Here is a 26714-nt window from a genome sequence, read left to right on the forward strand (position 1 = left end):
AACAGCTGACGTTACTGAACCCCAATAACATGGTAGCAAGTGTTGACTGTGCAGACAGCACTTCCGAGCGCCAACTGGCGGTGCTGGAGCCCAGGGATAAGAATGAAAACAGAGGAGCCAGAGGAGTAATTGGAGCAACTTTAAAATGTGTAGTACAGTGGATGTGGACAAATCAGGAGAAATTGCCGTCCGCACAGCAGGAGAACAGCTGACGTTACTGAACCCCAATAACACGGCAGCAAGTGTTGACTGTGCAGACGGCACTTCCGAGCGCCAACTGGCGGTGTTGGAGCTCAGGGATTACAGTTCAGGTGGTAGAAACATGAACAGAACAGGAGACCTGGATACTGTTGCCAACCAATTATTTATTCTGGAAGAGGACTGGCAAATTCATGAGAGATCCAGGCCTTGTTCATTTTGAGAAAAGTAAGCCGGTCAACGTTATCGGAGGATAGTCGCATGCGACGGTCTGTTAGTACACCACCTGCGGCACTAAAGACGCGTTCCGATAATACACTAGCAGCAGGGCAAGCTAGCACCTCCAGTGCATACTGACTAAGCTCTGGCCATGTATCCAGCTTACAGACCCAAAACTTGAAGGGAGAAGAGCCGTCTGGGAGTACACTAAGAGGGCAAGACATGTAGTCTGTCACCATCTGACGGAAACGTTGCCTCCTGCTGACTGGAGCTGTCTGTGATGGTGTAGACATTTGTGGCGGCGGGGACACAAAACTTTGCCACATTTCGGCCATACTGGTCTTGCCTTGTGCTGAGGCGCTGCTTCTGCTCCCTCTTTGTGCAGAGCTTCCTCCACTGCCTCGACGCACTGAGCTGCTTTGTAAAGCACTAGCAGCACTGCTCTCGGTTGGAATGGAGAACATGATGGAATGCACCAGTGCGTCTTGGTACTCCCGCATTTTACGCTCCCGGTTCAATGGTGTTATGAGGCTTTGTAAGTTGTCCCGGTAGCGAGGATCTAGGAGGGTGGACACCCAATAATCAGCCGTGTTGAGAATGTGGGCGATGCGGCGGTCGTTTCTGAGGCACTGCAGCATGAAATCAACCATGTGCTGCAGACTGCCAACTGGCCAAGAAACGCTGTCCCCTGCTTGAGGCGTGATCTCTGCCTGCTCTGCATCACCCCACCCTCGCTCTAGATACTGACTACTAGAGCATTGTGTACCTCCCTCCTCTGGACAGATGTCTTCCTCATCCATTGACTCCTCCTCATCCTCCTCACAAAGTGTCCCCTGCCTAGGCCTTTGTGAGGAACCACGTTGCGCAGACTGTAGAGAAGCAGATGGCATTTGTGACTCCTCATCCTCCACCTCTTCCAAAACCTCGTCCCTTAGTGCTTGCAGTGTTTTTTCAAGCAGGCAGATAAGGGGGATAGTCATGCTGACTAGTGCATCATCTGCACTCGCCATCCGCGTGGAATAATCGAAGGCACGCAAAACGTGGCAAATGTCCTTCATAGAGGCCCACTCAGTGGTGGTGAAGTGTGAACGGCGCGCACTGCGACTTGTTTGCGCCTGCTGCAGCTGGTACTCCATTACTGCTGCCTGCTGCTCACACAACCTCTCCAACATATGTAACGTTGAATTCCACCTGGTGGGTAGGTCACATATGATGCGATGTTCCGGAAGACATAATCGGCGCTGCAGAGCTGCAATGCGTGATCTTGCATTGCTGGAACGCCGCAAGTGAGCGCACTCTATGCGGACCTTGTGAAGCAGTGCATCAAGATCCGGATAGTCCCTCAAAAAACTCTGCACGACCAAGTTGAGCACATGTGCCAGACATGGGATGTGAGTGAGGTTGCCTAGGCCCAGAGCTGCCACCAGATTTCGGCCATTGTCACACACTACCATGCCTGGCTGGAGATTCGCTGGCACAAACCACACGTCACTCTGCTGCTTGATGGCATTCCAGAGCTCCTGCGCTGTGTGGCTTCGATTCCCCAAAGAATTTAATTTTAATACGGCCTGTTGACGTTTGGCCACGGCTGTGCTCATATCGGTCATCATAACAGGTAACCGTTCACGGGTCGATGTGGAGGTAGACCGTGACGGCTCCTGCAGCGCTGATTCAGAGGAACTGGAGTATGAGGAGGAGTCAATGTGTACAGACTGGATTCCTGCAATCCTTGGAGTTGGCAGAACACGTACAGCGCCACTCTCAAGATCTGTACCCGGCTCCACAACATTTACCCAATGGGCAGTGAGGGAAAGGTATCGTCCCTGTCCATGCTTACTGGTCCATGCATCAGTGGTCAGGTGGACCTTGCTACTGACGGCGTTTTGTAGCGCATGTTTAATTTTTCCCTCCACATGATGTTGCAGGGCAGGGACGGCTTGCCTGCTGAAATAAAAGCGGCTGGGCACGTTGTATTGTGGGACTGCCAATGCCATAAAGTTACGGAATGTGTCAGTCTCCACCAGCCTGAATGATAGCATTTCAAGGGCCAGTAGTTTAGCAATGCCAGCATTCAGAGCCTGTGCTCGGGGGTGGTTTGCCGAGTATGGGCGCCTTTTCTCCCATGCCTGTGCTAACGATGGCTGTAGACTGGCCTGGGAGTGTGAGGATGACTGGGAAAGTGGTGCTGTGGGTGGAATTACACTGTGTCTCTGTACAACAGTGCCAGAGATTCTTCCATGGCGATCCTGTGAGGAAGCCGAACCAGCTGTGTGTGAGCTGGAGGAAGAGGCTACAACACGAGCTGAAGAGGTGGTAGGTGGCGCTGTAGGTTGGCCTAGGTCTTCAGTGTGTTTGTGTAACTCCACCACGTGCTTGGTCCGCACATGTTTCCACATATTTGTGGTATTGAGGTTGCTGACACTTTTCCCTCTTTTCACCTTCTGATTACACAGCTTGCATTTGACAAAGCAAATGTCATCTGCAACTGTGTCAAAAAAGGACCAGGCACTGCAAGTCTTGGGAGCGCCCGCTTTGGATTTTGGAAGAGCCATGCTCCTAATGGGTGCCGAAGTGGAGGCTACAGGCAACCAAGTCTGCCCCCTCCCTCTCCCTCCTTTTTGGGCCGTTCGGGGAATCTCTTCCTCAGAGCTGCTCCCACCACCTTCCTGTCCCTCACGCCATGATGGGTCAAGGACCTCATCATCTACACCACCCTCTTCAAACAACTGCTTCTCCTGGGTAGTCTCGACAGCACAGTACGCACCAGAAAGTGGCACCTGAGTCTCATCATCAGATGCGTACTGAGGTGTGCTGCTGACCATAGGCACTGGCCCACCCGCCTCTTCAGATTCAGAGAGACAAAACGGTTGCGCATCACTGCATACTACCTCTTCTTCAAATTCTCGAATTCTGCTTGGCTGGCCCCCTCTTTCCAAGCCAAGAGATTCAGAGAACAGAAGTAGAGATGGCTCCTGTCCAGGGCTCTCTGACTGCCTGGGCAATTTGGCAGGTGGTGAAGAGACAGATGGGTGCTCTTCAGTGCTCAGGACCTGAGAGGATCTGGAACTAATTGAAGTCGATGCGTTAGCTGCCATCCATCCGACAACGGCTTCAATTTGGTCCTCGCGCAGCAGTGGGGTACGGCTAGCTCCTACAAAGCTGCGCATAAAGGACTGTTCCCTGGTAAAACTGGGGGATGCTGAGTCACTGGTGCCCGCAGCAGGCACAGAATCCCCACGTCCTCTCCCTGCAGGCACAGAATCCTCACGTCCTCTCCCTGCAGAAACTCCACGCCCACGCCCACGACCACGACCACATGCCTTACTCCCTGCCTTCTTCATCTTGGTAGACTGATAAAGATAGGCAGAAAAGTACTAAGGGCTTAGTGTGCTTATTCCTGAACAGCTGCTAACAGGTATAAGAAACACTAATTTTATAAAGTGTGGACTAGACTTTAATATGAGCTAATGTGGCCTACACAACTGTAAAGTGGAGTGTTTGGTGAACTTTATTTAGGTTTTTTTTGTCACAAAAAGACACTGGATGTGCCTAAAGATGTAATAACGATAGTATCACAAACTTTTTGTAGCTATTACAATGTAGGAAGGTAACCTACAATGCAATAGATGAGGCTGCAAAAAATAGGCTAATACTAATCTGGCTGGGGCTGCAGGGCCCAATGCTGCAGAAAGGCTCCTCTATCTACTCCTATATAGTGTGTTTGGAATCAATTTAGCTGAATATGGATGGAACCACCACACTAATAGGAGATATCAGGAAAAATTATGAATTGGCAATAAAGGACAATGTATGAGGCAGTGACACACACTGAGTGCACTACAACCAGACGGGGTTGAAGCACACACTACAGGGTGAGCTGCACTCACACACCAGACCTTGCAGACAGCGGTGAACAGTACAGATGCAGAGCACTGTGCACTAGTGCTGCAAGACGGAAAAAAAATTCTCTATCTACTCCTATATAGTGTGTTTGGAACCAATTTAGCTGAATACAGATGGAACCACCACACTAATAGGAGATATCAGGAAAAATTATGAATTGGCAATAAAGGACAATGTATGAGGCAGTGACACACACTGAGTGCACTACAACCAGACGGGGTTGAAGCACACACTACAGGGTGAGCTGCACTCACACACCAGACCTTGCAGACAGCGGTGAACAGTACAGATGCAGAGCACTGTGCACTAGTGCTGCAAGACGGAAAAAAATTTCTCTATCTACTCCTATATAGTGTGTTTGGAACCAATTTAGCTGAATACAGATGGAACCACCACACTAATAGGAGATATCAGGAAAAATTATGAATTGGCAAAAAAGGACAATGTATGAGGCAGTGACACACACTGAGTGCACTACAACCAGACTTGGCTGAAGCACACACTACAGGGTGAGCTGCACTCACACACACAGACCTTGCAGATAGCGGTGAACAGCACAGGGAACTGTGCACTAGCACTGCAAGGCACAGTGATTTAGAAAGTAGCTTGGGTAAAGCAGTATAGTGCAAATAGGTAGCTAAAACTGTCCCTCAGAACAACAGCGTCCTATCCCTAACTGAATTCACAGCAGAGTGAGCTCAAAATGGCGGCGGTGGCTTTTATAGTGCATCATGACATCATTTCAGCAGCCAATCACAGCCATGCCATTAGTTAAGATGCCTACATGCCTAACAGGATGTGCCCACACTTCTTAGGATCCTCATTGGCTGAATAAAATGAAAATGTCTCATTGCATTATGGGAACTTCCGATTCCGGTATACGATATTGCAATAGTATCGGAATTAAGTATCGGAATTCCGATACCGCGAATATCGGCCGATACCCGATATTTCAGTATCGGAATGCTCAACACTACTTATAAATGGGGTTGGGACCATCAGTTGTGTTGTGCAGAAGCCTGGTGGATACACAGCTGATAGTCCTACTGAATAAACTGTTAGCTGCTTTTTTCTTACCATAATACAAATTCTAAGTAAAGAAAAACGAGTGGCCATCATTACTTTAAGAAATGAAGGTCAGTCAGTGCGAAAAATTGGGCAAACTTTGAAAGTGTCCCCAAGTGCAGTTGCAAAAACCATCAAGCGCTGCAAAGAAACTGGCTCACATGAGGACCGCCCCAGGAAAGGAAGACCAAGAGTCACCTCTGCTTCTGAGGATAAGTTTATCCGAGTCACCAGCCTCAGAAATTGCAGGTTAACAGCAGCTCAGATTAGAGACCAGTTCAATGCCACACAGAGTTCTAGCAGCAGACACATCTCTTCAACAACTGTTAAGAGGAGACTTTGTGCAGCAGGCCTTCATGGTAAAATAGCTGCTAGGAAACCACTTCTAAGGACAGGCAACAAGCAGAAGAGACTTGCTTTGGCTAAAGAACACAAGGAATGGACATTAGACCAGTGGAAATCTGTGCTCTGGTCTGATGAGTCCAAATTTGAGATCTTTGGATCCAACCACCGTGTCTTTGTGCGACGCAGAAAAGGTGAACGGATGGAATCTACATGCATGGTTCCCACCGTGAAGCATGGAGGAGGAGGTGTGATGGTGTAGGGGTGCTTTTCCTGGTGACACTGTGGGGGATTTATTCAAAATTGAAGGCATACTGAACCAGCATGGCTACCACAGCATCTTGCAGTGGCATGCTATTCCATCCGGTTTGCGTTTAGTTGGACCATCATTTATTTTTCAACAGGACAATGACCCCCAAACACACCTCCAGGCTGTGTAAGGGCTATTTGACCAAGAGGGAGAGTGATGGGGTGCTGCGCCAGATGACCTGGCCTCCACAGTCACCAGACCTGAACCCAATCGATATTGTTTGGGGTGAGCTGGACTGCAGAGTGAAGGCAAAAGGGCCAACAAGTGCTAAGCATCTCTGGGAACTCCTTCAAGATTGTTGGAAGACCATTTCCGGTGACTACCTCTTGAAGCTCATCAAGAGAATGCCAAGAATGTGCAAAGCAGTCATCAAAGAAAAACGTGGCGACTTGGAAGAACCTGGAATATAATACATATTTTCAGTTGTTTCACACTTTTTTGTTAAGTACAGTTATATGAAAAAGTTTGGGCACCCCTATTAATCTTAAGCTTAATGTTTTATAAAAATTGGTGTTTTTGCAACAGCTATTTCAGTTTGATATATGTAATAACTGTTGGATACAGAAATGTTTCTGCCTTGAAATGAGGTTTATTGTACTAACAGAAAATGTGCAATCTGCATTCAAACAAAATTTGACAGGTGCATAAGTATGGGCACCCTTATCATTTTCTTGTTTTAAATACTCCTACCTACTTTTTACTGACTTACTAAAGCACTTTTTTTGGTTTTGTAACCTCATTGAGCTTTGAACTTCATAGCCAGGTGTATGCAATCATGAGAAAAGCTACTTAAAGTGGCCACTTGCAAGTTGTTCTCCTGTTTGAATCTCCTCTGAAGAGTGGCATCATGGGCTCCTCAAAACAACTGTCAAATGATCTGAAAACAAAGATTATTCAACATAGTTGTTCAGGGGATGGATAGAAAAAGCTGTCTCAGAGATTTAACCTGTCAGTTTCCACTGTGAGGAACATAGTAAGGAAATGGAAGAACACAGGGACAGTTCTTGTTAAGGCCAGAAGTGGCAGGCCAAGAAAAACATCAGAAAGGCAGAGAAGAAGAATGGTGAGATCAGTCAAAGACAATCCTCAGACCACCTCCAGAGAGCTGCAGCATCAACTTGCTGCAGATGGTGTCACTGTGCAACGGTCAACTATACAACGCACTTTGCACAAGGAGAAGCTGTATGAGAGAGTGATGCAAAAGAAGCCGTTTCTGCAAGCACGCCACAAACAGAGTCGGCTGAGGTATGCAAAAGCACATTTGGAGAAGCCAATTTCTTTTTGGAAGAAGGTCCTGTGGACTGATGAAACCAAGATTGAGTTGTTTGGTCATTCAAAAAGGTGATATGCATGGCGGCAAAAAAACACAGCATTCCAAGAAAAACACTTGCTACCCACAGTAAAATTTGGTGGAGGTTCCATCATGCTTTGGGGCTGTGTGGCCAATGCCGGCACCGGGAATCTTGTTAAAGTTGAGGGACGCATGGATTCCACTCAGTATCATCAGATTCTTGACAATAATGTTCAAGAATCAGTGACAAAGTTGAAGTTACGCAGGGGATGGATCTTTCAGCAAGACAATGATCCAAAACTCCGCTCCAAATCTATTCAGGCATTCATGCAGAGGAACAATTACAATGTTCTGGAATGGCCATCCCAGTCCCCAGACCTGAATATCATTGAACATCTGTGGGATCATTTGAAGAGGGCTGTCCATGCTCGGCGACCATCAAACTTAACTGAACTGGAATTGTTTTGTAAAGAGGAATGGTCAAAAATACCTTCATCCAGGATCCAGGAAATCATTAAAATCTACAGGAAACGACTAGAGGCTGTTATTTTTGCAAAAGGAGGATCTACTAAATATTAATGTCATTTTTCTGGTGAGGTGCCCATACTTATGCACCTGTCAAATTTTGTTTGAATGCAGATTGCACATTTCCTGTTAGTACAATAAACCTCATTTCACGGCAGAAGCATTACTGTGTCCAACAGTTATTACATATATCAAACTGAAATAGCTGTTGCAAAAACACCAATTTTTATAAAACATTAAGCTTAAGATTAATAGGGGTGCCCAAACTTTTTCATATAACTGTATATAATTCCACATGTGTTAGTTCATAGTTTTGATGCCTTCAGTGTGAATGTACATTTTTCTTAGTCATGAAAATACAGAAAAATCTTTAAATGAGAAGGTGTGTCCAAACTTTTGGTCTGTACTGTGTATATATATATATATATCTATAAGATAACGGGAGATAGACTTCGCAAGCGTGACATGAATACGCAGTCTGGCTCCATGGAGCCGTTATACAGGTAAGAGGAGTGTGTATGGCACCGGAGATCACGGTATGCGTAGATACTGAACGCATACCGCGATCTCCAGAGCCATACTTACATACTTACCTGACCAAAAGAGCGTTGCTGCGGCGCCTCTCTTCGCCGGAGACCGGGGCAGGAGTGAGGCGTCGGAATCGGTGCATGCGCATAACGCCTTCCGGTGCCATTTTACTGTAGACACCTTTGCAGTGTGTCTTCAGTAAAATGATGCCGGACAGAGCGGTATGGGCACACGAGTACTCCAGTGCCAAATTCCTCCCCCGGCCTCTGGCAGAACAGGACACAGCAGCGCTGGAGCACAGGAAAGAAAGGTGAGTATAAGTGTTTATTTTTTTGTATGTGTGTGCAGCGTCAAAGGGATTAGGGGTGCTATACATACCAGGATTGGGGGGTGAGGATGCCACACATACCAGGAATAGGAGATGAGGGGGCCTCACATACTAGGATTGGGGGATGAGGGGGCCACACATACCAGGTTAGGGGGGGTGAGGGGACCATGCATACCAGGATGGAGGGGTACCACACAGACCAGCAATGGGGGGTGAGGAGACCATACATACCAGGATTTGGGGGTGAGGGGATCATGCATACAAGCATTGGGGAGTGAGGGGACCATGCATACCAGGATTGTGGGGTGAGGGGATCATGCATACCAGGATGAGGTGTACCACAAATACCAGGATTGGGGAAGGGAAGAGGGGACCATGCATACCAGGAATGGGGGGTGATGGGACCATGCAAACCAGGATTGGGGGGTGAGGGGTACCATACATACCAGGATTGAGGGATGAGGGGACTATGCATACCAGGGTGAGGGGTACCACACATACCAGGATTGAGGGATAAGGAGACCATGCATAACAGGATTCGGGGATGAGTGGACCATACATACCAGGTTTGGGGGGTGAGGGGACCATGCATATTAGGATTGGGGGGTGAGGGGACTATTGATACCAAAATGAGGGGTCCCACACATACCAGGTTTGGGGGGTGAAGGGACCATGCATACCAGGATTGGGGGGGTGAGGGGACCATGCATACCAGGATTGAAGTGTGAGGGGTGCCATGCATACCAGAATAGGGATGAGGGATGGGGTGCCATGCATACCAGGATAGGGATTAGGGGTTCCATGCATGATAGGATGAGGAATTGGGTGCCATGCATACCAGTATTGGGGGATGAGGAGGCCATACATGCCAGGATTGGGGGATGAGGGGTGCCATATATACCAGAATAGGGATGAGGGGTACCATGCATACCAGGATGAGGGATGGGGTGCCAAGCATACCAAGATGAGGGGTAACATACATACCCGGATAGGGAAAAGGGGTACCATACATATCATTATTGGGGGGTAAGTGGACCATGCATACCAGGATTGGGGGGTGAGGGGACCATATATACCAGAATTGGGGGGTGAGGGGACCATGCATACCAGGATTGGGGGGTGAGGGGACCATGCATAAAAGGATGAGGGGTACAACTCATACCAAGATTAGAGGGTGAGGGGACCATGCATACCAGGATTGGGGGGTGAGGGGATCATGCATACCAGGATTGAGGGGTGAGGGGACCATGCATACCAGGATTGAGGGGTACAACTCATACCAATATTAGGGGGTGAGGGGACATTGCATACCAGGATTAGGGGGTGAGGGGAACATACATACCTGGATTGGGGGGTGAGGGGACCATGCATATCAGGATTGGGGGGTGAGAGGACCATGCATTCCAAGATTGGGGGGTGAGGGGACCATGCATACCAGGATTGAAGTGTGAGGGGTGCCATGCATACCAGAATAGGAATGAGGTGTGGGGCGTCATGCATACCAGGATAGGGATTAGGGGTGCCATGCAAACTAGGATGAGGAATTGGGTGCCATGCATACCAGTATTGGGGGATGAGGAGGCCATACATACCAGTATTGGGGGATGAGGGGTGCCATAAATATCAGAATAGGGATGAGGGGTACCATGCATATCATTACTCAGGGCTAAATTGACCATGTATGCCAGGATTGGGGGGTGAGGGGACCATACATACCATGATTGGGGGGTGAGGGGACCATACATACCAGGATTGGGGGGTGAGGGGACCATGCATACCAGTATGAGGGGTACCACTATTATGAGGATTAGTGGGTAAGGGGACCATGCATACCAGGATTGGGGGGTGAGGGGATCATGCATTCCAGGATTGGGGTGTGAGGGGACCATGCACACCAGGATTGGGTGGTGAGGGGACCATGTATACCAGGATGAGTGGTACCACACATACCATTATTGGGGACCATGTATACCAGCATTGGGGGTGAGGGGACCATACATACCAGGATTGGGGGGTGAGGGGATGATGCATACCAGGATTTGGGGGTGAAGGCACCATGCATACAAGGAAGAAGGGTACCACACCTACCAAGATTGAAGGGTGAGGGGACCATGCATACCAGGATTGGGGTGTGAGGGGTGCTATGCATACCAGAATAGGGATGAGGGGTACCATGCATACCAGGATGAGGGATGGGGTGCCAAGCATACCAAGATGAGGGGTAACATACATACCCGGATAGGGAAAAGGGGTACCATACATATCATTATTGGGGGGTAAGTGGACCATGCATACCAGGATTGGGGGGTGAGGGGACCATATATACCAGAATTGGGGGGTGAGGGGACCATGCATACCAGGATTGGGGGGTGAGGGGACCATGCATAAAAGGATGAGGGGTACAACTCATACCAAGATTAGAGGGTGAGGGGACCATGCATACCAGGATTGGGGGGTGAGGGGATCATGCATACCAGGATTGAGGGGTGAGGGGACCATGCATACCAGGATTGAGGGGTACAACTCATACAAATATTAGGGGGTGAGGGGACATTGCATACCAGGATTAGGGGGTGAGGGGAACATACATACCTGGATTGGGGGGTGAGGGGACCATGCATATCAGGATTGGGGGGTGAGAGGACCATGCATTCCAAGATTGGGGGGTGAGGGGACCATGCATACCAGGATTGAAGTGTGAGGGGTGCCATGCATACCAGAATAGGAATGAGGTGTGGGGCGTCATGCATACCAGGATAGGGATTAGGGGTGCCATGCAAACTAGGATGAGGAATTGGGTGCCATGCATACCAGTATTGGGGGATGAGGAGGCCATACATACCAGTATTGGGGGATGAGGGGTGCCATACATATCAGAATAGGGATGAGGGGTACCATGCATATCATTACTCAGGGCTAAATTCACCATGTATGCCAGGATTGGGGGGTGAGGGGACCATACATACCATGATTGGGGGGTGAGGGGACCATACATACCAGGATTGGGGGGTGAGGGGACCATGCATACCAGTATGAGGGGTACCACTCATATCAGGATTAGTGGGTAAGGGGACCATGCATACCAGGATTGGGGGGTGAGGGGATCATGCATTCCAGGATTGGGGTGTGAGGGGACCATGCACACCAGGATTGGGTGGTGAGGGGACCATGTATACCAGGATGAGTGGTACCACACATACCATTATTGGGGACCATGTATACCAGCATTGGGGGTGAGGGGACCATACATACCAGGATTGGGGGGTGAGGGGATGATGCATACCAGGATTTGGGGGTGAAGGCACCATGCATACAAGGAAGAAGGGTACCACACCTACCAAGATTGAAGGGTGAGGCGACCATGCATACCAGGATTGGGGTGTGAGGGGTGCTATGCATACCAGAATAGGGATGAGGGCTATCATTCATACCAGGATGAGAGATGGGGTGCCATGCATACTAGGATGAGGGATTGGGTGCCATGCATACCAGTATTAGGGGATGAAGGGTGCCATAAATACCAGAACAGGGATGGGGGGTACCATGCATACCAGGATGAGGGATTGGGTGCCATGTATATCAGGGTGATTGGTACCATACATAGCAAGATAGGGATGAGGGGTACCATACATATCATTATTGGGGGTAAGTGGACAATGCATACCAGGATTTGGGGGGTGAGGGGACAATACATACAAGGATAGGGGGTGAGGGGACCATGCATACCAGGATTGGGGGTTAAGGAAGACCATGCATACCAGGATGAGGGGTACCACACATACCAGGATTTGGGGGTGAGGAGATCATGCATACCAGGATTGGGGTGTGAGGGGACCATGCATACCAGGATTGGGGGGTGATGGGACCATGCAAACCAGGATTGGGGGTGAGGGGTACCATACATACCAGGATTGAGGGATGAGGGGACTATGCATACCAGGGTGAGGTGTACCACACATACCAGGATTGAGGGATAAGGAGACCATGCATAACAGGATTCGGGGATGAGTGGACCATACATACCAGGTTTGGGGGGTGAGGGGACCATGCATATTAGGATTGGGGGTGAGGGGACTATTGATACAAAAATGAGGGGTCCCACACATACCAGGTTTGGGGGGTGAAGGGACCATGCATACCAGGATTGGGGGGTGAGGGGACCATGCATACCAGGATTGAAGTGTGAGGGGTGCCATGCATACCAGAATAGGGATGAGGGATGGGGTGCCATGCATACCAGGATAGGGATTAGGGGTTCCATGCATGATAGGATGAGGAATTGGGTGCCATGCATACCAGTATTGGGGGATGAGGAGGCCATACATGCCAGAAATTGGGGGGTGAGGGGTGCCATATATACCAGAATAGGGATGAGGGGTACCATGCATACCAGGATGAGGGATGGGGTGCCAAGCATACCAAGATGAGGGGTAACATACTTACCCAGATAGGGAAAAGGGGTACCATACATATCATTATTGGGGGGGTAAGTGGACCATGCATACCAGGATTGGGGGGGTGAGGGGACCATACATACCAGAATTGGGGGGTGAGGGGACCATGCATACCAGGATTGGGGGGTGAGGGGACCATGCATAAAAGGATGAGGGATACAACTCATACCAAGATTAGAGGGTGAGGGGACCATGCATACCTGGATTGGTGTGTGAGGGGATCATGCATACCAGGATTTAGGGGTGAGGGGACCATGCATACCAGGATTGAGGGGTACAACTCATACCAAGATTAGGGGGTGAGGGGACCATGCATACCAGGATTAGGGGATGAGGGGAACATACATACCAGGATTGGGGGGTGAGGGGACCATGCATATCAGGATTTGGGGGTGAGAGGACCATGCATACCAGGATTGGGGGGTGAGGGGACCATGCATACCAGGCTTGAAGTGTGAGGGGTGCCATGCATACCAGAATAGGGATGAGGTGTGGGGTGTCATGCATACCAGGATAGGGATTAGGGGTGCCATGCATACTAGGATGAGGAATTGGGTGCCATGCATACCAGTATTGGGGGATGAGGAGGCCATAAATACCAGTATTGGGGGATGAGGGGTGCCATACATATCAGAATAGGGATGAGGGGTACCATGCATATCATTACTGGGGGCTAATTGGACCAGGTATGCCAGGATTGGGGGGTGAGGGGACCATACATACCATGATTGGGGAGTGAGGGGACCATACATACCAGGATTGGGGGGTGAGAGGACCATGCATACCAGTATGAGGGGTACCACTCATATCAGGATTAGTGGGTGAGGGGACCATGCATACCAGGATTGGGGGGTGAGAGGATCATGCATTCCAGGATTGGGGTGTGAAGGGACCATGCACACCAGGATTGGGGGGGTGAGGGGACCATGTATACCAGGATGAGTGGTACCACACATACCAATTTTGGGGGGTAAGTTGACCATGTATACCAGCATTGGGGGTGAGGGGACCATACATACCAGGATTGGGGGGTGAGGGGATGATGCATACCAGGATTGGGGGGTGAAGGGACCATGCATACAAGGAAGAAGGGTACCACACCTACCAAGATTGAAGGGTGAGGTGACCATGCTTACCAGGATTGGGGTGTGAGGGGTGCTATGCATACCAGAATAGGGATGAGGGCTATCATTCATACCAGGATGAGAGATGGGGTGCCATGCATACTAGGATGAGGGATTGGGTGCCATGCATACCAGTATTAGGGGATAAGGAGTCCATACATGCCAGGAATGGGGGATGAGGGGTGCCATACTTAACAGAATAGGGATGAGGGGTACCATGCATACCAGGATGAGGGATGGGGTGCCATGCATATCAGGATGGGGGTAGGATTCATACCCGGATAGGGAAGAGGGGTACCATACATATCATTATTGGGGGGTAAGGGGACCATGCATACCAGGATTGGGGGGTGAGGCTACTATACATACCATGATTGGGGTGTGAGGGGACCATGCATACCAGGATTTGAGAGGTGAGGGGACCATGCATACCAGGATGAGGGGTTCCACACATACCAGGATTGGGTGGTGAGGGGACCATGCAGACCAGGATTGGGGGATGAGGGGTGCCATAAATACCAGAACAGGGATGGGGGGTACCATGCATACCAGGATGAGGGATTGGGTGCCATGTATACCAGGATGATGGGTACCATACATAGCAAGATAGGGATGAGGGGTACCATACATATCATTATTGGGGGTAAGTGGACAATGCATACCAGGATTTGGGGGGGTGAGGGGACAATACATACAAGGATAGGGGGTGAGGAGACCATGCATACCAGGATTGGGGGTTAAGGGGGACCATGCATACCAGGATGAGGGGTACCACACATACCAGGATTGGGTTGTGAGGGGACCATGCATACCAGGATTGGGGGGTGAGCAGATCATGCATACCAGGATTGGGGTGTGAGGGGACCATGCACACCAGGATTGGGGGTGAGGGGACCATGCATACCTGATTTGGAGGGTGAGGGGACCATGCATACCTGGATGAGGGGTACCACACATACCAGGATTGGGGGGTGAGGGGACCATGCATACCAGGATTGGTGTGAGGGGTGCCATGCATACTAGAATAGGGATGAGGGGTACCATGCTTACCAGGATAAGGGATGGGGTGCCGTAAATACCAGGATAGGAATTAGGGGTGCCATGCATACTAGGATGAGAGATTGGGTGCCATGCATACCAGTATTGGGGGATGAGGAGGCCATACATGCCAGGATTGGGGGATGAGGGGTGCCATACATATCAGAATAGGGATGAGGGGTACCATGCATACGAGGATGAGGGATGCGGTTCCATGCATACCAGGATGAGGGATACCATACACACAAGGATGGGAATGAGGGGTACCAAACATACCAGGATGAGGGATGGGATGCCATGCCAGGGTTGGGGGTTGGGAGGACCATGCATACCAGGATTGGGAAATGAGGGGACCACGCATACTAGGATTGGTGGGGGTGAAGGGACCATGCATACCAGGATGAGGGTTACCACACATAGCAGGATTGGGGGGTGAGAGGACCATGCATACCAGGATCTGGGGGTGAGGAGACCATGCATACCAGGATTGGGGGGTGAGGGGACCATGCATACCAAGATTGGGGTGTGAGCGGTGCCATGCATACCAGAATAGGATTGAGGGGTACCATGCATACCAGAATGAGTGGTACCATACATACCAGGATAGGGATGAGAGGTACCATACATACCAGGATGAGGGATGGGGTGCCATGCATACCTGGAAGAGGGATTGGGTATGATACATACCAGGATTAGGATGAGGTGTTCCAGGTATACCAAATTTGGGATGAGGAGTGCAATGTTTACCTGATTTGGAATGAGGGGTGCCATACATACCTGGATTGAGGATGAGGGGTGCCATACATACCAGGATTGGGGATGAGGGGTGCCATGCATACCAGGATTTGGGATGAGGGGTGCCATGTATACCAGGATTGGGATGAGGGGTGCAATGCATACCAGGATTGGGGATGAGGGAGCCATGCATACCAGAATTGAGGATGGGGGGCAATGCATACCAGGACAGGATTTGGGGGGGCAATGCATAACAGGATTTGGATGAAGGGCCATGCAAACCAGGACCGGGATGAGGTGTGCCAAGCATAACAGGATTGGGGATGAAGGGTTCCATGTATAACAGGATTGGGGATGAGGGGTGCCATACATACCAGAATAGGAATGAGGGTTACCAAGCATAACAGGATGAGGGATGGGGTGCCATGCATACCAGGATGAGGGGTAACATACAAATCATTATTGGGGGGTAAGGGGACCATGCATTCCAGGATTGGGGGGGTGAGGAGACCATACACACAAGGAATGCGGGGTGAGGGAGCCATGAATACCAGGATCGGGGGGTGGGGGGGACCATGCATACTCGGATGCGGGGTACCACACATACCAGGATTGGGGGGTGAGGGGACCATGCATACCAGGATTTGGGGGTGAGGGGATCATGCATACCAAGATGAGGGGTACCACACATAACATTATTGGGGGGTAAGGGGACCATGCATACCAGGATTGGGGGGTGAGGTGACCATACATACCAAGATTGGGGGGTGAGGGGACCATGCATACCATGCCATGTATTCTAGGATGAGGGATGGGGTGCCATGCATACCAGTATTAGGGGATGAGGAGGCCATACATGCCAGGATTGGGGAATGAGGGTGACATGCATATCAGGATTGAGGATGAGGGGTGCCATGCATACCAGGATTGAGGATGAGGTGTGCAATGCATACTAGGATGAGGGATGGGGTGCCATGCATACGAGGATGAGGGGTTCCATAAACACCTGGATAGGGATGATGGGTACCATACATATCATTATTTGGGGGTAAGGGGACCATGTATACCAGGATTGGAGGGTGAGGAGACCATACATACCAGGATTCAGGGGTGAGGGGACCATGCACTCCAGGATTGGGGGGTGAGGTGACCATGCATACCAGTATGAGGGGTATCACACATACCAGGATTGTGGGGGAGGGGACCATGCATACCAGGATTGGGGGGTGAGGGGACCATACATACAAGGATTGGGGGGTGAGGGCACCATGCATACCAAGATCGGGGGGGTGAGGGGACCATGCATACCAGGATGAGGGATACCATACACACAAGGATGGGAATGAGGGGTACCAAACATACCAGGATGAGGGATGGGATGCCATGCCAGGGTTGGGGGGTGGGAGGACCATGCATACCAGGATTGGGAAATGAGGGGACCACGCATACTAGGATTGGTGGGGGTGAGGGGACCATGCATACCAGGATGAGGGTTACCACACATAGCAGGATTGGGGGGTGAGAGGACCATGCATACCAGGATTTGGGGGTGAGGAGACCATGCATACCAGGATTGGGGGGTGAGGGGACCATGCATACCAAGATTGGGGTGTGAGCGGTGCCATGCATACCAGAATAGGATTGAGGGGTTCCATGCATACCAGAATGAGGGGTACCATACATACCAGGATAGGGATGAGAGGTACCATACATACCAGGATGAGGGATGGGGTGTCATGCATACCTGGAAGAGGGATTGGGTATGATACATACCAGGATTAGGATGAGGGGTTCCAGGTATACCAAATTTGGGATGAGGAGTGCAATGTTTACCTGATTTGGAATGAGGGGTGCCATACATACCAGGATTGAGGATGAGGGGTGCCATACATACCAGGATTGGGGATGAGGGGTGCCATGCATACCAGGATTTGGGATGAGGGGTGCCATGTATACCAGGATTGGGATGAGGGGTGCAATGCATACCAGGATTGGGGATGAGGGAGCCATGCATACCAGAATTGGGGATGGGGGGCCATGCATACCAGGACAGGATTTGGGGGGGCAATGCATAACAGAATTCGGATGAAGGGCCATGCAAACCAGGACCGGGATGAGGTGTGCCAAGCATAACAGGATTGGGGATGAAGGGTTCCATGCATAACAGGATTGGGGATGAGGGGTGCCATACATACCAGAATAGGAATGAGGGTTACCAAGCATAACAGGATGAGGGATGGGGTGCCATGCATACCAGGATGAGGGGTAACATACAAATCATTATTGGGGGGTAAGGGGACCATGCATTCCAGGATTGGGGGGGTGAGGAGACCATACACACAAGGAATGCGGAGTGAGGGAGCCATGAATACCAGGACCGGGGGGTGGGGGGGACCATGCATACTCGGATGAGGGGTACCACACATACCAGGATTGGGGGGTGAGGGAACCATGCATACCAGGATTTGGGGGTGAGGGGATCATGCATACCAGGATTGGGTTGTGAGGGGACCATGCATACCAGGATTGGGGGGCGAGGGGCCCATGCATACCAAGATGAGGGGTACCACACATAACATTATTGGGGGGTAAGGGGACCATGCATACCAGGATTGGGGGGTGAGGTGACCATACATACCAAGATTGGGGGGTGAGGGGACCATGCATACCATGCCATGTATTCTAGGATGAGGGATGGGGTGCCATGCATACCAGTATTAGGGGATGAGGAGGCCATACATGCCAGGATTGGGGAATGAGGGTGACATGCATATCAGGATTGAGGATGAGGGGTGCCATGCATACCAGGATTGAGGATGAGGTGTGCAATGCATACTAGGATGAGGTATGGGGTTCCATGCATACCAGGATGAGGGGTTCCATAAACACCTGGATAGGGATGATGGGTACCATACATATCATTATTTGGAGGTAAGGGGACCATGTATACCAGGATTGGAGGGTGAGGAGACCATACATACCAGGATTCAGGGGTGAGGGGACCATGCACTCCAGGATTGGGGGGTGAGGTGACCATGCATACCAGTATGAGGGGTATCACACATACCAGGATTGTGGGGGAGGGGACCATGCATACCAGGATTAGGGGGTGAGGGGACCATACATACAAGGATTGGGGGGTGAGGGCACCATGCATACCAAGATCGGGGGGTGAGGGGACCATGCATACCGGGATGAGGGGTGCCACACATACCAGGATTGGGTGGTGAGGGGACCATGCATACCAGGATTGGGGGATGAGGGGTGCCATACATACCAGAATAGGGATGGGGGGTACCATGCATACCAGGATGAGGGATGGGGTGCCATGCATACCAGGATGAGGGGTGCCATACATAGCCGGATAGGGATGAGGGGTACCATACATATTATTATTAGGGGTAAGTGGACAATGATTACCAGGATTGGGGGGAGAGGGGACCATACATACAAGGATTTGGGGGTGAGGGGACCATGCATACCAGGATTAGGGGTTGAGGGGACCATGCATACCAGGATGAGGGGTACCACACATACAAGGATTGGAGTATGAGGTGACCATGCATACCAGGATTGGGGGGTGAGGAGATCATGCATACCAGGATTGGGGTGTGAGTGGACCATGCATACCAGGATTGGGGGTGAGGGGACCAAGCATACCTGGATGAGGGGTACCACACATACCAGGATTGGGGGGTGAGGGGACCATGCATACCAGGATTGGTGTGTGAGGGGTGCCATGCATTCCAGAATAGGGATGAGGGGTACCATGCAAACCAGGATGAGGGATGGGGTGCCATAAATACCAGGATAGGGATTAGAGGTGCCATGCATACTAGGATGAGGTATTGGGTGCCATGCATACCAGTATTGGGGGATGAGGAGGCCATACATGCCAGGATTGGGGGATGAGGGGTGCCATACATATCAGAATAGGGATGAGGGGTATCATGCATACGAGGATGAGGGATGCTTTTTCATGCATACCAGGATGAGGGGTACCATGCACACCTTGATGGGGATGAGGGGTACCATACATACCAGGATGAGGGATGGGATGCCATGCCAGGATTGGGGGGTGGGAGGACCATCCATACCAGGATTGCGGGGTGAGGGGACCATGCATACTAGGATTGGTAATGGGTGAGGGGACTATGCATTCTAGGATGAGGGTTACTAGACATACTAGGATTGGGGGGTGAGGGGACCATGCACACCAGGATTGGGGGGTGAGGGGACCATGCATACCAGGATTGGGGGTGAGGGGACCATGCATACCAGGATTTGGGGGGTGAGGGGACCATGCATACCTGGATGAGGGGTACCACACATACCAGGATTGGGGGGTGAGGGGACCATGCATACCAGGATTAGGGGTGAGTGGACCATGCATACCAGAATTATGGGGTGAGGGGACCATGCATACCTGGATGAGGGGTACCACACATACCAGGATTGGAGGGTGAGGGGACCATGCATACCAGGATTGGTGTGTAAGGGGTGCCATGCCTACCAGAATAGGGATGAGGGGTACCATGCAAACCAGGATCATGGATGGGGTGCCATAAATACCAAGATAGGGATTAGGGGTGCCATGCATACTAGGATGAGGGATTGGGTGCCATGCATACCAGTATTGGGGCATGAGGAGGCCATACATGCCAGGATTGGGGGATGAGGGGTGCCATACATATCAGAATAGGGATGAGCGGTACCATGCATACGAGGATGAGGGATGCTTTTTCATGCATACCAGGATGAGGGGTACCATGCACACCATGATGGGGATGAGGGGTACCATACATACCAGGATGAGGGATGGGATGCCATGCCAGGATTGGGGGGTGGGAGGACCATGCATAACAGGATTTGGGGGTGAGGGGACGATGCATGCTAGGATTGGTGGGGGTGAGGGGACCATGCATACCAGGATGATGGTTACCAGATATACCACAATTGGGGGGTGAGGGGACCATGCACACCAGGATTGGGGGGTGAGGGGACCATGCATACCAGGATTGGGGGGTGAGTGGACCACGCATACCAGGATTGGGGGGTGAGGGGAACCATGCATACCAGAATAGGGATGCGGGGTACAATGCATACCAGGATGAGGGGTACCATACATACCAGGATAGGGATGAGAGGTACCATACATACCAGGATGAGGGATGGGGTGCCATGCATACCAGGATGAGGGATGGGGTGCCATGCATACCAGGATGAGGGGTGCCATACATAGCCGGATAGGGATGAGGGGTACCATACATATTATTATTAGGGGTAAGTGGACAATGATTACCAGGATTGGGGGGAGAGGGGACCATACATACAAGGATTTGGGGGTGAGGGGACCATGCATACCAGGATTAGGGGTTGAGGGGACCATGCATACCAGGATGAGGGGTACCACACATACAAGGATTGGAGTATGAGGTGACCATGCATACCAGGATTGGGGGGTGAGGAGATCATGCATACCAGGATTGGGGTGTGAGTGGACCATGCATACCAGGATTGGGGGTGAGGGGACCAAGCATACCTGGATGAGGGGTACCACACATACCAGGATTGGGGGGTGAGGGGACCATGCATACCAGGATTGGTGTGTGAGGGGTGCCATGCATTCCAGAATAGGGATGAGGGGTACCATGCAAACCAGGATCATGGATGGGGTGCCATAAATACCAAGATAGGGATTAGGGGTGCCATGCATACTAGGATGAGGGATTGGGTGCCATGCATACCAGTATTGGGGCATGAGGAGGCCATACATGCCAGGATTGGGGGATGAGGGGTGCCATACATATCAGAATAGGGATGAGCGGTACCATGCATACGAGGATGAGGGATGCTTTTTCATGCATACCAGGATGAGGGGTACCATGCACACCATGATGGGGATGAGGGGTACCATACATACCAGGATGAGGGATGGGATGCCATGCCAGGATTGGGGGGTGGGAGGACCATGCATAACAGGATTTGGGGGTGAGGGGACGATGCATGCTAGGATTGGTGGGGGTGAGGGGACCATGCATACCAGGATGATGGTTACCAGATATACCACAATTGGGGGGTGAGGGGACCATGCACACCAGGATTGGGGGGTGAGGGGACCATGCATACCAGGATTGGGGGGTGAGTGGACCACGCATACCAGGATTGGGGGGTGAGGGGAACCATGCATACCAGAATAGGGATGCGGGGTACAATGCATACCAGGATGAGGGGTACCATACATACCAGGATAGGGATGAGAGGTACCATACATACCAGGATGAGGGATGGGGTGCCATGCATACCAGGATGAGGGATGGGGTGCCATGCATACCAGGATGAGGGGTGCCATACATAGCCGGATAGGGATGAGGGGTACCATACATATTATTATTAGGGGTAAGTGGACAATGATTACCAGGATTGGGGGGAGAGGGGACCATACATACAAGGATTTGGGGGTGAGGGGACCATGCATACCAGGATTAGGGGTTGAGGGGACCATGCATACCAGGATGAGGGGTACCACACATACAAGGATTGGAGTATGAGGTGACCATGCATACCAGGATTGGGGGGTGAGGAGATCATGCATACCAGGATTGGGGTGTGAGTGGACCATGCATACCAGGATTGGGGGTGAGGGGACCAAGCATACCTGGATGAGGGGTACCACACATACCAGGATTGGGGGGTGAGGGGACCATGCATACCAGGATTGGTGTGTGAGGGGTGCCATGCATTCCAGAATAGGGATGAGGGGTACCATGCAAACCAGGATCATGGATGGGGTGCCATAAATACCAAGATAGGGATTAGGGGTGCCATGCATACTAAGATGAGGGATTGGGTGCCATGCATACCAGTATTGGGGCATGAGGAGGCCATACATGCCAGGATTGGGGGATGAGGGGTGCCATACATATCAGAATAGGGATGAGCGGTACCATGCATACGAGGATGAGGGATGCTTTTTCATGCATACCAGGATGAGGGGTACCATGCACACCATGATGGGGATGAGGGGTACCATACATACCAGGATGAGGGATGGGATGCCATGCCAGGATTGGGGGGTGGGAGGACCATGCATAACAGGATTTGGGGGTGAGGGGACGATGCATGCTAGGATTGGTGGGGGTGAGGGGACCATGCATACCAGGATGATGGTTACCAGATATACCACAATTGGGGGGTGAGGGGACCATGCACACCAGGATTGGGGGGTGAGGGGACCATGCATACCAGGATTGGGGGGTGAGTGGACCACGCATACCAGGATTGGGGGGTGAGGGGAACCATGCATACCAGAATAGGGATGCGGGGTACAATGCATACCAGGATGAGGGGTACCATACATACCAGGATAGGGATGAGAGGTACCATACATACCAGGATGAGGGATGGGGTGCCATGCATACCAGGATGAGGGATGGGGTGCCATGCATACCAGGATGAGGGGTGCCATACATAGCCGGATAGGGATGAGGGGTACCATACATATTATTATTAGGGGTAAGTGGACAATGATTACCAGGATTGGGGGGAGAGGGGACCATACATACAAGGATTTGGGGGTGAGGGGACCATGCATACCAGGATTAGGGGTTGAGGGGACCATGCATACCAGGATGAGGGGTACCACACATACAAGGATTGGAGTATGAGGTGACCATGCATACCAGGATTGGGGGGTGAGGAGATCATGCATACCAGGATTGGGGTGTGAGTGGACCATGCATACCAGGATTGGGGGTGAGGGGACCAAGCATACCTGGATGAGGGGTACCACACATACCAGGATTGGGGGGTGAGGGGACCATGCATACCAGGATTGGTGTGTGAGGGGTGCCATGCATTCCAGAATAGGGATGAGGGGTACCATGCAAACCAGGATGAGGGATGGGGTGCCATAAATACCAGGATAGGGATTAGAGGTGCCATGCATACTAGGATGAGGTATTGGGTGCCATGCATACCAGTATTGGGGGATGAGGAGGCCATACATGCCAGGATTGGGGGATGAGGGGTGCCATACATATCAGAATAGGGATGAGGGGTATCATGCATACGAGGATGAGGGATGCTTTTTCATGCATACCAGGATGAGGGGTACCATGCACACCTTGATGGGGATGAGGGGTACCATACATACCAGGATGAGGGATGGGATGCCATGCCAGGATTGGGGGGTGGGAGGACCATCCATACCAGGATTGCGGGGTGAGGGGACCATGCATACTAGGATTGGTAATGGGTGAGGGGACTATGCATTCTAGGATGAGGGTTACTAGACATACTAGGATTGGGGGGTGAGGGGACCATGCACACCAGGATTGGGGGGTGAGGGGACCATGCATACCAGGATTGGGGGTGAGGGGACCATGCATACCAGGATTTGGGGGGTGAGGGGACCATGCATACCTGGATGAGGGGTACCACACATACCAGGATTGGGGGGTGAGGGGACCATGCATACCAGGATTAGGGGTGAGTGGACCATGCATACCAGAATTATGGGGTGAGGGGACCATGCATACCTGGATGAGGGGTACCACACATACCAGGATTGGAGGGTGAGGGGACCATGCATACCAGGATTGGTGTGTAAGGGGTGCCATGCCTACCAGAATAGGGATGAGGGGTACCATGCAAACCAGGATCATGGATGGGGTGCCATAAATACCAAGATAGGGATTAGGGGTGCCATGCATACTAGGATGAGGGATTGGGTGCCATGCATACCAGTATTGGGGCATGAGGAGGCCATACATGCCAGGATTGGGGGATGAGGGGTGCCATACATATCAGAATAGGGATGAGCGGTACCATGCATACGAGGATGAGGGATGCTTTTTCATGCATACCAGGATGAGGGGTACCATGCACACCATGATGGGGATGAGGGGTACCATACATACCAGGATGAGGGATGGGATGCCATGCCAGGATTGGGGGGTGGGAGGACCATGCATAACAGGATTTGGGGGTGAGGGGACGATGCATGCTAGGATTGGTGGGGGTGAGGGGACCATGCATACCAGGATGATGGTTACCAGATATACCACAATTGGGGGGTGAGGGGACCATGCACACCAGGATTGGGGGGTGAGGGGACCATGCATACCAGGATTGGGGGGTGAGTGGACCACGCATACCAGGATTGGGGGGTGAGGGGAACCATGCATACCAGAATAGGGATGCGGGGTACAATGCATACCAGGATGAGGGGTACCATACATACCAGGATAGGGATGAGAGGTACCATACATACCAGGATGAGGGATGGGGTGCCATGCATACCAGGATGAGGGATGGGGTGCCATGCATACCAGGATGAGGGGTGCCATACATAGCCGGATAGGGATGAGGGGTACCATACATATTATTATTAGGGGTAAGTGGACAATGATTACCAGGATTGGGGGGAGAGGGGACCATACATACAAGGATTTGGGGGTGAGGGGACCATGCATACCAGGATTAGGGGTTGAGGGGACCATGCATACCAGGATGAGGGGTACCACACATACAAGGATTGGAGTATGAGGTGACCATGCATACCAGGATTGGGGGGTGAGGAGATCATGCATACCAGGATTGGGGTGTGAGTGGACCATGCATACCAGGATTGGGGGTGAGGGGACCAAGCATACCTGGATGAGGGGTACCACACATACCAGGATTGGGGGGTGAGGGGACCATGCATACCAGGATTGGTGTGTGAGGGGTGCCATGCATTCCAGAATAGGGATGAGGGGTACCATGCAAACCAGGATGAGGGATGGGGTGCCATAAATACCAGGATAGGGATTAGAGGTGCCATGCATACTAGGATGAGGTATTGGGTGCCATGCATACCAGTATTGGGGGATGAGGAGGCCATACATGCCAGGATTGGGGGATGAGGGGTGCCATACATATCAGAATAGGGATGAGGGGTATCATGCATACGAGGATGAGGGATGCTTTTTCATGCATACCAGGATGAGGGGTACCATGCACACCTTGATGGGGATGAGGGGTACCATACATACCAGGATGAGGGATGGGATGCCATGCCAGGATTGGGGGGTGGGAGGACCATCCATACCAGGATTGCGGGGTGAGGGGACCATGCATAGTAGGATTGGTAATGGGTGAGGGGACTATGCATTCTAGGATGAGGGTTACTAGACATACTAGGATTGGGGGGTGAGGGGACCATGCACACCAGGATTGGGGGGTGAGGGGACCATGCATACCAGGATTGGGGGTGAGGGGACCATGCATACCAGGATTTGGGGGGTGAGGGGACCATGCATACCTGGATGAGGGGTACCACACATACCAGGATTGGGGGGTGAGGGGACCATGCATACCAGGATTAGGGGTGAGTGGACCATGCATACCAGAATTATGGGGTGAGGGGACCATGCATACCTGGATGAGGGGTACCACACATACCAGGATTGGAGGGTGAGGGGACCATGCATACCAGGATTGGTGTGTAAGGGGTGCCATGCCTACCAGAATAGGGATGAGGGGTACCATGCAAACCAGGATCATGGATGGGGTGCCATAAATACCAAGATAGGGATTAGGGGTGCCATGCATACTAGGATGAGGGATTGGGTGCCATGCATACCAGTATTGGGGCATGAGGAGGCCATAC

The sequence above is a fragment of the Phyllobates terribilis genome, unplaced genomic scaffold, assembly GCF_046119375.1.
Source record: "Phyllobates terribilis strain yellow unplaced genomic scaffold, ASM4611937v1 Scaffold_8__6_contigs__length_399053987, whole genome shotgun sequence".
Classification (NCBI taxonomy): Eukaryota; Metazoa; Chordata; class Amphibia; order Anura; family Dendrobatidae; genus Phyllobates; species Phyllobates terribilis.